The sequence below is a fragment of the Maylandia zebra genome, linkage group LG12 (genome assembly GCF_041146795.1).
Source record: "Maylandia zebra isolate NMK-2024a linkage group LG12, Mzebra_GT3a, whole genome shotgun sequence".
NCBI classification, from domain to species: domain Eukaryota; kingdom Metazoa; phylum Chordata; class Actinopteri; order Cichliformes; family Cichlidae; genus Maylandia; species Maylandia zebra.
In genome coordinates, this window is record NC_135178.1 from 35,976,084 (window position 1) to 35,991,013 (window position 14,930).

Below are 14,930 nucleotides of genomic sequence, written 5' to 3' on the forward strand. Positions count from 1 at the left end.
CAGCTGTAGATATGTCTGCTTGGTCTTAAATATACTGAAACTAAATGGCACGAACAGGAAATACTGAATCATGTAATTATAGAAAAACAGATAACAGAGGTTGTTCTGAGCAGTTTCATGTAGGAACAATTTTCTGTCTGTCGACCAACCACTGCAGTGACAATGCACTTACTTGGTCCTAACATTGTCAGATGATTTAAACATTGTTTATTTATTTATTTACTTGACAAAAAGATTTTGTTTTTTTGTTTGTTTGTTAGAAACTGATAAGCAGTACAACTCATGGGAAGAGAAACATCTTTGCAACTTGGGGGAGATGCCATAGTCGTGTCGGTACAATAATCCATTATATTGCAGATTACCGCAGGAACCCTAAACCTGCAAATTAACTAGTATTTTGTGTCTTTGGTTCATTTGCTCTAAATCAATAAATTATTTTGAATTAAGCTCTGTTTTTGACACAAGCTCGATATATTTTTACAGTTTAGTTTTGACGCATAAATAAATTTATGGCAAATATACAATTTTATGAATTTTGAAGCTTTAAAGATGGTGGTTTCTTTTGGGTTGCTCCAAATAAGAAAATGACCAATGTTTTTCACATCCTACTTACTATGAATTACAGTTTTATGCTGCATTAATTCCCATCAACACTCAACTTCCTGTAGGGACACAGTTCCATTTACAGTAGATTTGTGGGTACAGGACTCGTTTCTGTTACTCTTTGTAAATGAGTGCCTAAAACATTTGGATACAGTAATGATTAAATAAACCAAAAATGTATCCATGACTTTTTGTATCCATGTGCATGTACAAATAGTTAATGCAAAATCCAAAGACACACCTGGTCTTGCATCACAGCACAGCATTTTGGAGCCAGTGCTCTGTGTCTCACTTAGGGCCTGTCCATCTTTATACATTGTCTCTAACCAACATTTAAATATTTTCTGAAGCTCTGTTTATATGTCTGCTTGATGGACTTGATGGATATCTGATAGGAGAGCTCCTTGTAACTCCATTTTGCTCCTCCTATTTGCCTAACCTTCTAGCTTTTAGCTACCGATGTGAAAGCCAGAGAAAACAGTAAAGATCTGGGTTGAGAAGTCAACACTGACTTGAGCGATAGTGAAAGTTTCCAGGTCAGTTTGGTGGATCCACTGAAGTTCCAAGTGGCTCTGCTGAAATGGTGATTTATTTTTAAGTGGATCCTTTGAGACAGCCTCTGTTAAAGCTCAGTTATCACAAAGTATTCTCATAACACCGGTGTATACACTTTCACCTCATCTTTCATTGTAATTGCCAGATTTTCCCTTTGACAGCTGTGGTCCAGGCTGCTTAGTCAGCAACACTGAAAGACCACAAGCACAGAACAAAAAATGGACGGACATATCACTTTGGGTTTCTAGGACCTCCTACTGGCTGCTGCAACAATGATGATGATGGCTTCCCTTCTCGCTGAATGACAGAACAGTGTGGTGGTAGTGGTGGAGGGGATGTTACAGGAGTGAATTGGACAGATATAGAAAGGAGAGGGAAAAAAAGTGCCCCAGGGTGTTGCAGTCAGTTTGTCAGAGGAACTCAACGGCCACCAGAGCTCCAACCTGCGTCACTTTGCATTCCTGGTCTCTTCATATGATATCCCCCCTCCCATTCTGCCCTTCCATCCCATGCTGTCCGCCTAGAGATAGCAGAGAGATACCCTGGCTGGGAAGTAAGGCTGGCTGTAACAACATGTAGGCCCTGACGAATGATTGATTCTCTCCTAATTCCCTCAAATAGGATGTAGGAAGATGAGGAGGGTGCAGAAAGAGGAAAGCGGGATTAAGAGTGGTGGTGATGGTGGTAGATTTGATGGGTGGGGGTGTGGATGAAGAAAAGAGACGGGAGACAATAAGTAGGCCACCCTGTGTCAGGTAAACTTTGGGCTTGTAGCTAACTGGACTTGTCAGGGCAGCTAAATGTTGAGCTGTCACTACAGAACAGTGGGGTTAAAAATATGGCCTAAAAATCTTATGCTAGCGTCACATACAGAGAGACATGAAGACGGACTGGGAGACAGAGAATGGAGGTGGGGGATGGGACATGAGACAGGAGGAATATCCTCCTTTGAGTTTTTGCTGATTGATATGCAATATAAATATAAATATTATCTTAAAAAATTATTTGGTAATAGAAAGTGTTATTTGACCTAAATCTGCTTTTTGCTTTTTACAAAGTATCATTAATATCTTTTAATGGGTGTAACAGGGGCTAATCTGGAACTAATTTACACATCATAAATAAAGGATATTTGGACATGGACTGGCTTGTGATATTTTTTAAAGCATGTTAAGGTGATATTTCAGAAGTTTCCTAACATTCGCACTGCTCAAAAATATCAGAGGAATAATTCAAAGACAGCCCAAAACACAACAGAACAGAACAGTTCTCAGTAGTTTGCATGCCCCCCCCCGTCTGCTTGTAGGCATGCCTGACGTCGAGGTATGCTTCTAATAAGACGAACGATGGTATCCTCAGGGATCTGAACCAGGGCATTACTCTGCTCCAGGACATCAGATGTTCTGAAACACAATGTTCCAGTGGAGTTTTATTGGATTCAGTTGAGGCGAGCGTGGGGTCAGTCAATGGCATCAGTTGCATACTCTTGCCTCATGACGATTTGTCCTGCACCAGGAGGAACCCAGGACCCACTGCAACGTAGGGCCTGATAGACTTCATTGCAACACCTGGCAGTCAGGGTGTGGCTGCCCAGCCTGTAGATTCCTGTGTCCCTACATGGATATCCAGACCATCATTATCCCACTGCAAACCGGCCATGCTGATCGATGTTACATGCAGCATAACATTCTCCACGGCTTCTCCAGACCTTTTCACATCTGTCACATGTGCTCAGGGTAAACCTGCTCTCATCTGTGAAAAACAGAGGGTGGCAGTGGTGGACCTGCAAATTCTGGTATTCTATGGCAAAAGGCAATCAGGCTTCATGGTGAGCATGGGCAGTGAGCACAGGGGCACTAGAGGACGTTGGACCCTTAGGCCACCCTCATGAAATCTGTTTCTGATCATTGGTCAGAAACATTAACACCAGTGTCCTGCTGGAGGTCATTTTGTAGCTCTGGCAGTGCTCATCCTATTCGTCCTTAGCTACCAGTCTTGCTGATGAGGTAAGGACCTTCTACGGCCATGTCCAGCTCTCCTAGGTTAACTGTCTGCCTCCTGGAATCTCCTTCATGCTCTTGACACTGTGCTGGGAGATACAGAAAATCTTCTGGCAATGGCATGCATTGACGTGCCATCATGGAAAAGCTGGACTACCTGTGTAACCTCTGTGGGGTCCACGTGTTGCCTCATACTACCAGTAGTGGCAGTATGAGGCAAAACTAGTGAAAAAACTGGATATTTATACAGATCTTGATTTGGATTTGCTCTTAACACAGAAATGTGGGAGTCTCTTATTTGACCAGTGTTTTTAATATGTAAGGAAGCATGTTAACCACTGTGTTTCTACTTTTATATATTATTTGTTATTGAAATCAATCATTTGCTTGTCACAAGTTTGTTCTTTTGTCTGACCAGTTGCAGCAGTTGCATCCAAAACTCAAAGATGATGTGGCTGCAATGATATGAACTGACAAAAGATGTAAAAATCAAAAGTGTACCAATGCTGCAATGAGGCAGATCATGATTGCTACTTTTATTTTGGGCCAGAAAAAAGAAACAACTGAATTAAATGGACAAACATTGCTGACCTAAAGGATGCAGTTTATACAGCCTCTCCTTCTACAGAGGATATTCAAAGGAACAAAACTTTTCAAACTAGGTTTTGTTAAAAAAGACAAAAAAGAAAAATCACCCCAAAAAACAAACAGTGATGATCACATCTCAGTTTTATCTTTGTTTACCACACAATTTTCACATATTCTTAATTTTCACTGTGAACGACACCTTTTTCACTCCTCATCATAACTATTCCACAAATCCCACAAATAATCAAATTGGTGCAGTTATCTTTTCGTTAATGTGCTAATTAAACAATCACCCATTTAACACACACACACACACACACACACACACACACACACACACACACACACACACACACACACACACACACACACATCACAGTGACTGTCAGAACATTTACATGTTCCTCTACCTTCGAGCCAGCAGTCTCGAGCTGTTCTAATAACTCCTGTAAACGTACGGGACAAACAACAGCGATCCGGAGCTCCTCTGCAGAGACTGGGCATCTGCCTTCGTTAATCAACGGGCCCTTCCCCCTCCCCGAGTACGAATTGGAATAATGAGTCAATTAATGTGCTAAAGCGACGATGAGAGATTGCAGAGAGAAAGGGAGAGGGGAGGGGAACAGAGAGTGACGGGGAGAGAGTCGGGAACACGACGTGATGTGGAAGAGGCTGAAAGGGAAACAGTATACAGAAGAAAGAGAGTGTTGTGCTATTTCACTGATAATTGACTGTTTATGTGTATTCGTGTGTGTGTGCGTGCGTGCACAGCAGCAGTTGTTTGCAGTGCCTTGCTTTGGTTTTTATCACATCCACAGAGCCACACAGCAGCGTCCATGCATGACTGATGGTCTCAGCTGACACCCGCCTCCCCTGGCCTGTCGGTCTTAAGTGAGGAACCCCCGGGTTTAATTGCAAAGGGCACATTGGAAATGAATCATGAGAGAAATGAGAGACAGCCCAATCGGAGAGAGGAGAGTGTGTTAGACAGTGACAATAAAGAGAACAGGAACAAACATATAGCATAATGAGATTCATTGTGCTTTTACTTTTCAGTTAACCGCCTCTGCAGTTTCTATTATTTTGTGAGTAGCAGCTCTTTGTATGAGATTCTAACTCAAAAAGGTGTCTGGATAATATGGTGTTTATTAGCAGTCTGACATAGCTGCAGAAAATTATTTAATTAGTGCTTCATCAATGAGGGGTTTACTAATGAATTAAAAGACTTGTATATGTTGGTCATTTCATGGATGTTGTGTTGTGTCAATAATTTGTGTTGTGTTTGTACCGTTGTTGCCTTCACCTTGTTTTTAATTGCTGATTCCTTTGGACTGAATTACTTTTTACGTTTTCTTTCCCTCACTGGTTAAGATTAGGCACCAAAACCTACTTAGTTAGATTAAGGTACATTACTTGGTTTGAGTTAAAATACTCAGTTTATAACAGTAACCATCCATCCATCAATCCATCTAAGCTTCCATCTTCTTCCGCTTATCTGGAGCCGGGTTGTGGGGGCAGCAGTCTAAGCAGAGAAGCCCAGACCTCCCTCTCCGCGGCCAACTCCTCCAGCTTATCCAGGGGAACAGGTTCCCATAACAGCTGAGAGATATAATCCCTCCAGCGTGTCCTGGGTCTGCCCCTGGGCCTCCTCCCTGTGGGACATGCCCGGAATACCTCACCCAGGAGGTGCCCAGGAGGCATCCTTATCAGATCCCCGAACCACCTCAACTGGCTCCTTTCGATGTGGAGGAGCAGCGGCATCCGTGATCTTGTTCTTTTGGTCACTACCAGTAGCTCGTATAACAGTAACCATGCATATTAAAAAAAAATGACACAAGAAATGTATTTAAATGTGACACCAAGGGATCCTTTTCACACACAGAGACTTTTTGCACTATTGCTGTAAACCAGCGCATCAAGCTCTGACACGACACAAACAACTCAAACAAAAAACAGAACCCGGAATGACAAACTGGGAATACCCAGTTCTGGACTGAATACAAAACCTTTTCCATGAACAGTGAGGTGTGAAGAAGTGTCACCTTATACCAAAAAGTTTGTATATCATATAAACATATTCAATCTGACAAACCACATTTATGCTTAGGGTAGTTCTACTGTAGTTCAACTTCTCATAGTGTTATCTAATGTCAAGCGGTAGTAAAGGCTGAGTCATCACTGCGTCGCACATTCGGCACTGATAATTAAGAGAAAACTGACTAAGAGCTGCACTCTGAGAGGTGGGAGCCCAGCTGTGTTGCAGTATGTGAATCTCTATGTGAAGTGTTGACTGAGCTCAGTGTAGTTATAATCATACTATAGTTTGATTATAACTACATACTGAATTTATTTTGCCAGAAAAGCAATGTGCTGCACCAAAAATACATATATAAATATTTAGTCTTGTAACTAAGTAAATACTGCTGTTTCTACAAGCACGTTTCTGACTAGTGAATTCTTGCACAGGCCTATAATTTTCAGTAATCACCTTCTCAGCAGTGACACATCATCCCTGATTCCTCAGTTGGCGAGTGGAAACAAGGTACTAATTGGTAATTTCAGACACATACGACCAAGGTGACCAGTCAATATGGAAATGGATCAAAGCATGGCAGGGGATGGTGGATGGAAATGACTGCATCTGGTTAGCATTATCAGCAGTGCAGATGCACACTCACATACTACCCTGAAGCTCTTGGGAGTTTACAGTAAGTGCTCCGACTCAAGCTAGCTCCCATGCTCCCTGTTCCTCTTTGAAAGGTGACAAAATGGAAGGAAAATAAGACTCCTTATAAACCACATACCAGTAAAAACACAGCAAACTTTCACACTTTATATTTAAGTCTGAACCAATTTTAGATTTCGTCTCCAAGTATTTACCGTATTTTTCGGACCATAAAGCACATTAAGCGAAACAAGACAGTCATATAAGTCAAACGTTACTCAACTCATTCTTCTTGCTTCCTCCACTTCTGTACCATTGATTGATTAATGTTGAATTCTCTTGCAGCTGCTCTATTCCCATGTTGTTGCAGTATATTAATGACTAACCTCGTATTGTGGATGGATTCTCTCAGTTGTTCTCCTGACTGAAGTTTGGTCTGTTTACAGCATCCTGCCATGCGATTGCATTTGTCGCTGACCATTGGGAACCCTCACGTTAACTTTTATCGAGTGGAAAAAAGTTAGCGTTCATCCTCCAACTCCACTGGTTATGTTATGCTAACATAGCTGTGTCGCTAGCGATCACGTAGCACATCATTATATACCAGCTAGCCCAACTTCAGTAACCCTACAAACGTCACTGCTGTTTATTTTTCTCTCTTCATTTATGTTGGAAGTGATAGCAGAGCTGTAAGTTTTAATTTTTTTCAAAAATCTCTCAGTTCTAATGTGCTATATCATGCTTAGGTGGAAGCTAGCAAGCTAACTTCCTGCTAACTTCTAACTCCGCTAAATTTAATAGATTCTGTTTTCATGGATGCCTGGATGTTAAACTTAATTGTTACACCTGGTAAAGCAGCAACAGTGACCATTTTATTAAAGATGAAATAATTCAGACAGTTTTTACCTCTCAATGATGCCTCAGTGTTCGTTTGACTTTAGATTACTCCTGACTACAGTAGCCGTAATGCTCCGACAATCCATCAAGCGGTGCGGCTTCGTAGCTTACCAAAGTTGGACTAAAACATTTTTTGACAGATTTTTGAGCGCTGTGTACCACATACAATCAGTTCAAGGTCAATAAGAACAACCAGAATTCATACATAAGGTGCACTGGATTATAAGGCACACTGTCAATTTTTGAGAAAATTAAAGGATTTTAAGTGCGCATTATAGTGCGAAAATACGGTAGTCAACTAAAACTACTAAAAATAAATCTACTTTAATATTTTGAAAAGTTGGATGTAGTATTTCCATAAGGAAGCTGCTCAGTAATTGGGAGCACCACCAACCAATGACTGTGATCATCTGTGTCAAATGCAGAGCAAAAAGAAAATCTGTTAGCTTAAAGCTTGATACTGCCCGCAGACAGCGGCGTACACACTAGGCATTAAGAAACGCTGGTATTACAAATTGGCTGTGAGTGTAATTACCCCTGTTGCTAATTATCCCCTGTGAAAGTGGCACTGCCCATGCCATTACAATCCACAGCCACTTCAACCTTGCTGATCAATTATTTCCACTCTTGAATAATTAATAACAGTTTAATTGTCCACGATTCTGGCGAAGAGTCAGGGCCTCATTTACATTGATGATGGCAGCACGAGCTCTCTGGGAGGAATCTATTCGTATTCTTGTTGTACATGACGTTTCTTTGTCACTTTGTGAGCTGCTGTTTTTCATTATGGCTAAACACACAAGCAGAGACGGGAAAGTGTTCGCACGGTTATAATCCGCAGCTACAGTGATCCGACTGATCAATAATTCAGAGCCATTTGCCTTTGAATCAGTCACTGACACACTGCACGGACGATGGGAGCTTGTACAGCTACTAGGAGAACGCCAGGGGGTCCAGGTCCCTGCGGAGCTTCAGGTTCATACGCCTGTACACTTACTTTCAGCCTGTCACTAGAAATCACAGACGACCTTTATTGCTGTCACCCCCCTCCACCCCTCCTAAAGCTAAAGTAAATTAGCATGTGTCTCTAAGGAGCTACTTTACAAGGCAAGGGTCTTTTAAAACACTGAACGTCTTATGAATGTGTGATAGTTAAATGGAAGGAGAGCTTCTATAGCTTTCAGAGTGATAGCCACAGCCCTGCACGGTTTTGGGCTTGTGAGGCCCTGAATGTTCCAGTCAAAATCAGTATTTACATGTGCACGTGCAACATGTGTTACACCCTGAAAGAAAAAGAAGCAGAGAGTTAGGATTTTTTTTTTTTTGAGGGTACCAATGTAGAGTTGGTACCCTGACTCCACCGAATGTCAGTATCAGTACCTTGCCTTCCAGACTACTCAATACGTCGATATCATCTATTGTAATCAGTGACAGAGAGCAACAGAGATCATGCTGGAAACATCTAACAGCCTTGTGAAGAAGTTGGTAACATTTTAACACACACTTAAAGGCCATTACACCCTGAGCATACAAATGAGCAGTCTGTTGTGTAACATATACAGTAAACATACAACGAACGGGCTGTGTGTTTGTGGGAAAATATGTTTAAAGTCAACGTCAAGCAATGATGAGCTGGTCCTGAAGTTTCCGAACAAGAAAAGGAAGAAACAAAGGTAACATCGTATAATACTGTGTATCAGTACCGGTGCGTGCTTTGAGCTGTAAGGGCACTCTTCATGTTCATTTAGCATTCACCATTTGTGAACTGCGCTGACAGTGACCTGCCATATTTTTACATGGGTGTGACTAGATATCACACAGACTCTGTGCAGAGCTTAAACACATAAACATCCAACCACGTCCAACATTTGTATTCTCACATGCAGCTGTTTTCAGGGCTGCAGTGCACGTGTGAAAACAGCTACAGATACTGAAGCATCAACTCCAAAACCCAGAGGAAGAAATCCACCATGTGTCAACATGCCCGATGAAGCTGACGAGACCAAATTATTTCCAAAGAGCAGAGAAACAATTCGGAGGTCCCACTGATATCTTTAAAAAAACATGCTTAACATTTTCATAAGAATAAAGCATTCATTGTTCCTGGTGCTCATCAAACTTTCAGCATTAGAACATCTAGAAAACATTTCCTTGTCTACACCCTATTGGTCTTTGTCTAGCCACACTTTTAAGAAATTTCCTTGATTGTAGTCACACACAGCCCACTCAGTCTTTAAGACAGTGAGGCTTTGAAAGCACTTTTTGTTGTCCAGATGTTGGGGATATCTCCCAGGCCACTGAAGCCTCACACAGACAGACTAAGTCACCCTGAGACTGAAGTTAGAGGGGAAATTACATGAGGAATAAGAGCCAGTTTGTGTGCTTTTTTTTCATGCAGGCTTAAGGGAACAGTAGGGAGGGCGCTTTAATAGACAGTGCGAGAGGTGGTGCGATGGCACTGGATCCATGGCAGCTGTTTCCTTCAATGTTTCATGCTCATAGCCACAGCTGCTCTCCAAATGAGAGTTAATATTGCAGGGGGGCCGTCCACCCTGGGCCGAGCCTTGTCGCATGGTCTGAATGTCAAACTCCGCCCAGCAGGGTGACACCGGCTCAAAGGACACGCTGTGTGTATTTTCCCCTCTCTCCTCTCTTGCCCTCTCCTCCCTGTTGATGTGTCTTTCTGCCTCATTGGATCTTTTTCCCCCAACTGGACAAGGGTGAAATCTGTATTTTTCATGGGCACACCAATGTGGTTTCAGCTTTAAATGAAAAATAAATGAGGAAATCAAAGAGGGCTGTCTCGTTGTGGCTGGGAGAAATCTTTGTTGACACAGGCATTCGATGGGTACGTGTTTTTGAAGGCTGTCATCGATGATGATTGTGTGAGCCTAGTAACGGAGCGGGCCACATTTCATGATTTGTTGGCCCCATTGTATTATTATCTATCATCTTTTGCAGGATTTTGATGGGAATAACAACACAATGCTAATTTTTGCTTTACTTTTCTCGATTCATCAACAACAACTGTTGTCTTTCCATTCATTAATCTTTAGTCTGGCCTATAAACTGTATATGAAAGACAGATAGAGTGACCCAGTGCCTTTGGGGATATTAGTTTGAAGCCTGGATGCTAGCATCAAGGCCATTGCTATGCTATTTTTAAAAAAAATGGGTTAAGACGGTTGAAGTTTTACATTGTCACCTAATATTAGCGAGCTTGGTCACCCACCTGCATCCATGTATCATAAGGCTGGAACACGCAGACACAGATATCTTCTAAGTGCTGAATGACTACTAGAACTGCATTCACCAGAACCGTCGCACACACTTCTGCAGAGGTGTGCAATTGCACAGTAGTCCATATTATTCGTCAGGTTAAGAATGCTCCAAAAGGCGCTAACATCTGAAGCTTGAGGTCCAGTTCGGAGATTAGAGTCAGCAGAGGTGAGGGGCCACATCTCTAACAAGTCAAACGTCTAGTCTGAGAAAATTTAAATGAATGTAGATATAAAAGTGAGGGAGTCTTACATTTAGGAAAGTTTAAAATGTAAACTATCTGGTTCAGTGTTTGCAAGAACTCATCATATTCTGTCATCCACTTAGTCTTCTCTTCAGATATGCAGCTACCTGCCACTGTTTTCAGAAATACTGCTCATATATATAGTCATTTATATTTTTTACATTTTTTAAGTGACAGCTTATTACTGTACTGTTAATCCAAGTGAAAAGGAGGCTTCTTTTTTAATACCTGTTCTGGGAGGTGCACATGCCAAACAAAGGTGCACCCCCCCAGAACATCAATCATAAGTTAGAGCTGCTGCAGAGAAGACACTTCATTAAGGTCAAATGTGCAAGTTTGCTCACAAAGAGTATTGAATAAAACTGAAATTAAAACAGTATTTAGATGAGAAGAAAAAACTGAATAAAGGATAGAAACTCAGCTAGTGATGCTCTGTTCCCACAAACACGACCTGCCCTCTCTGCAGTGAACCTGTGCTGATCATATCCATAGTGATAGATGTAGGGTGTCCCTCGTGACTCTGTTGAGTCTCACTATGACGTCAGGGACTAGATCCCTTTGGACTGCCACACACACACACACACACACACACACACACACACACACACACACACACACACACACACACACACACACACACACACACACACACACACAGTGGTGGCAGCGATGAGCATGATTTGAAGTGTCCTGTCTGCAGCGGTGCAGCTGCATAAAGGAAACAGCTGCTGAAATATTACAGACAGCCCCCCCGTGTCTCCTAGTATCTATCACACAAACACAGTGGCCAAGTCAGCCCGGAGAGAGAGGACACAACAAAGACATCTGCAAGATGGCCTCGGACACACAACCCCACTGATGCGTGCACTGCTGTGATGTCGACTTTGCTGTGTGGTTGACGAGCACGCTGCTGTGATGCGCTCTTCTTCTGGCTTCCTCCAGCTCCTGCTGTTTTGCTTTTTGTGTCGACTGACATGCAAAAAGGAAATTCTGTTCAGAGGCTTTGTTTCCAACTCAAACAGATTCCTGATGCCACATTCCTTTCTGGATCAGGATGGCCCAGGCATTTGATGGCTCCTCTGATTCCTTTGCTTATCTTCTAAGCTTCAGTTTGGCTGATTGTTATTACCTCTGGTGGTATTTTTTCCTATTCATTCATTTTTGTTTACATTTTTTAAAAGCATCCCTTTCAGTCCCCGTAGTTACTCTTAACACCACAAAATAAAGTCTAAAGATAACAGTCAAAGACATATTTTGACCTAAATTGTGACCATTTAAACAAAATCAGTGCATTGACATAATGCATCAGACTCCTACAGTTGTACAGCTTTTACTGAACTTTTGATTATGTGTCATTTCCATGTAATTACTGATTTATAACACTGCTGTGATACAATTACTCACATTTGAAATGGCAGAAATCTAATCTCTGTAGACAAATATCTCTGAGCAAAGATTTTTAACAACTAAAACATCCTTCTGGTTTCCAGTTTCTGGTTTGTCGTTCTGTTGACCGGTCATGCTTGAGCAGGACTGGCATGTAAATAAATGCTACTTGAGCAAATCACAGTTTGCATGTGCTTACATTAAATCTCAAAAACAAGTTGATGGTGATTTAAATTCTTTTTAGTTTTTTGCAGATGTTTATCTGCTTTTGCAAACAGTGACTGGTGATCTGAGGAAAGGGCCCAGATTCTGCACCAGAAGCTTTGAAATGTTGCAAACTGAAGGCAAAAAGAGTTTTAGTTGTATAAATCTAATAGAAAATAGTCAACAGCACTGTTGATAAATCCATTCTCGTTCGATAATTCTTGTCAGGGTCGTGGGCAGTTGGAGCCTATCCCAGCTACTGTAGGGCAAGAGGCAGGGTACACCCTGGAGAGGTCGCCAGTCTGTCACAGGGCTAACACATAGACAACTATTCGCACCCACATTCACACCTATCAGTTAACCTAACCCCACTAATTGCATGTCTTTGGACCGTGGGAGAAGCCGGAGTGCCCGGAGAGAACCCACGCAAACAGTCTACCTTCAGACTGACAGATCCCTGTCGTACGAGTGTGCCATCTCTGTTGATCTTATAATCAAATCTGACCCCTGGGCTTGAAGTTTGGTTACAAAAAACCCACCAAAATGGTGTACTGTATCTCTAATTACTAACAAAGCCTGGAAAATTTGGTTTTCAAGTTGAAGTACTCAATCCAGCTCATACAGTATAATCCATTGCTGTCATTCATATGGGTGTCAAAACATTGATAAAAGTCTGTTTTAGGTAGGAAATCCATGAATTGTGGTCAAACTGTAGATAAACAATAGACCAGTGAATGTAAACAACTCAAATTACAAGAAAAACACGAGAATACATTTTATGATCCTCATGTGAATGATGGAGTTATGACCCCCAGAGCAGACAGAAAAGAAGCAGAAGATAATATATCACTAAACATCTGGTTATGTTCAGTTAATGTTCATGTTTGATTGCACTATCACAGACTATATATTATAAAGATTAGATTTCTTCACAAGGTTTTGGTTTCACCTCATCAGCTTCAATCCTCAGTGGGAGTTTTAGGTTCCTGCACTCCTTCAGATTTCACAATGCCGTCTTATCACACTTAGAAGGGAAATATAAATCTGTGCCAAGTTATTTCTCATAGGTTTCCCATTCAGCCCCACACCTGTTGCACTCCAGCTCCTTAGGGGATATGTCGTAGTGCTGACAATACCAAATCTAAGAGAAAAAAAGTTGATGGCATGTGGATCCCACTTGAGCGGCTATAGCTCAGCCAGATGTTTTGGCAGTCCAACTTGTTGAAAGGCTGAGTGTGCTATTTGACAGATGACTCCAGTGATCTTTGAAAAATTGATCCTAGTTTCCTTTCATGCATAAAAGCTCCACTCAGCTCTAGAAAGAGTCCCATTCTCTGCCTGGAAAGTCTGCAGTGGCTATTCTCACTGCGACTGACACATTTATTCCAAATAATTTAGGGGCTGATGCTTCAATGCTGCATGTGAACATACAAACAGAAGCATTATAACTTCTCTTTGGTTCGTGGTAGCTTGTATTGCTTCACAGCTGGACAGGTCAGAAACTCCTTACTCAGGCGATGTCCTAATTAAATGCTGAGGGCTTCATCCTCTCTAAAGTACGGAGCCCCGCAAGGGACATGGGAGAGAAAAAAAATTAAGCCGGACTTTTGTGAGATCTCGCAAAACAAACTTGGGATCTGTGATCGTATTCGTTTGGTCGACGCCTCACAGATGCGAGTCATGGATTCATAGACGAGAGCAGGACTGTGGTATCAGTAAACTGACAGCTTCACTTCATACACTTTGCTACTAAAGAACAATCATAAGGATTTCATAAGTCTTTTATTGATAAATGAGCAAAAAATTGGTTCTGGCAAGAAGTGAAACCGGATACATACACACAGTAATGACTGGTTAAGAAACAGGTGGGAACGAGACACAGGTGGAGCCAATCAAACACAGGTGAACCTAGTGAAGGCAGGGCAACAAAGAGGGGAAAAAACAAAAGCTGAGCCAAATAAGTAAAGCATGAAGACTAACACAACTCAGGAACACAGAAGCAGCACACACTAGAAACAGAGGAAATACAACAAATACAACAGGAACAACAGAAAACAGCACCGGTTTCCCTGGGTCTTTTCCCGTGTTGTAGTTGTGCGTCTTATTTTGAAAGAAATATTTATGCGTTACCATAGCGAACAGAGAGCATTAAGGGGCAGAGAGGAGGACATTACTCTCAGCGTTGTCAGGAGGACACTGCTAATGTGGTGTGGTGTGCTGGGGGAGCAGCACAGCAAAGAAGGACTCATCCAGGCTGGAGAAACTGATCAGGAGGGCTAGCTCTGTGGTCGGCATGAAGCTGGACACTCTGGTGACAGTGGCAGAGAAAAGGACATTAAAGAAACTGATGGACATTATGAACAATGCCAGGCATCCTCTGCACACGGCCATTAACAACCAGAAGAGTCTGTTCAGTGACAGGTTGCTTCTCCCAAAGACAAGAACTAACAGACTTAAAAACTCCTTTGTCCCACACGCCATCAGACTGTTTAACTCCTCTCTGGAGGGG

The 14,930-nt window shown here is 42.0% G+C and overlaps 1 protein-coding gene across 1 annotated transcript in view; it reads right to left on the reverse strand.

Moving 5' to 3' along the window:
• The window catches only part of LOC143421385 (uncharacterized), a 111,145-nt gene extending 104,297 nt beyond the window's left edge, over nucleotides 1-6,848 (reverse strand). Inside the window, exon 1 of the mRNA XM_076890492.1 lies at nucleotides 6,798-6,848. The gene's annotated coding sequence lies outside the window, so the exon portion shown is untranslated. The remainder of the gene's footprint in view (nucleotides 1-6,797) is intronic.
• Nucleotides 6,849-14,930: the final 8,082 nt, after the last annotated feature.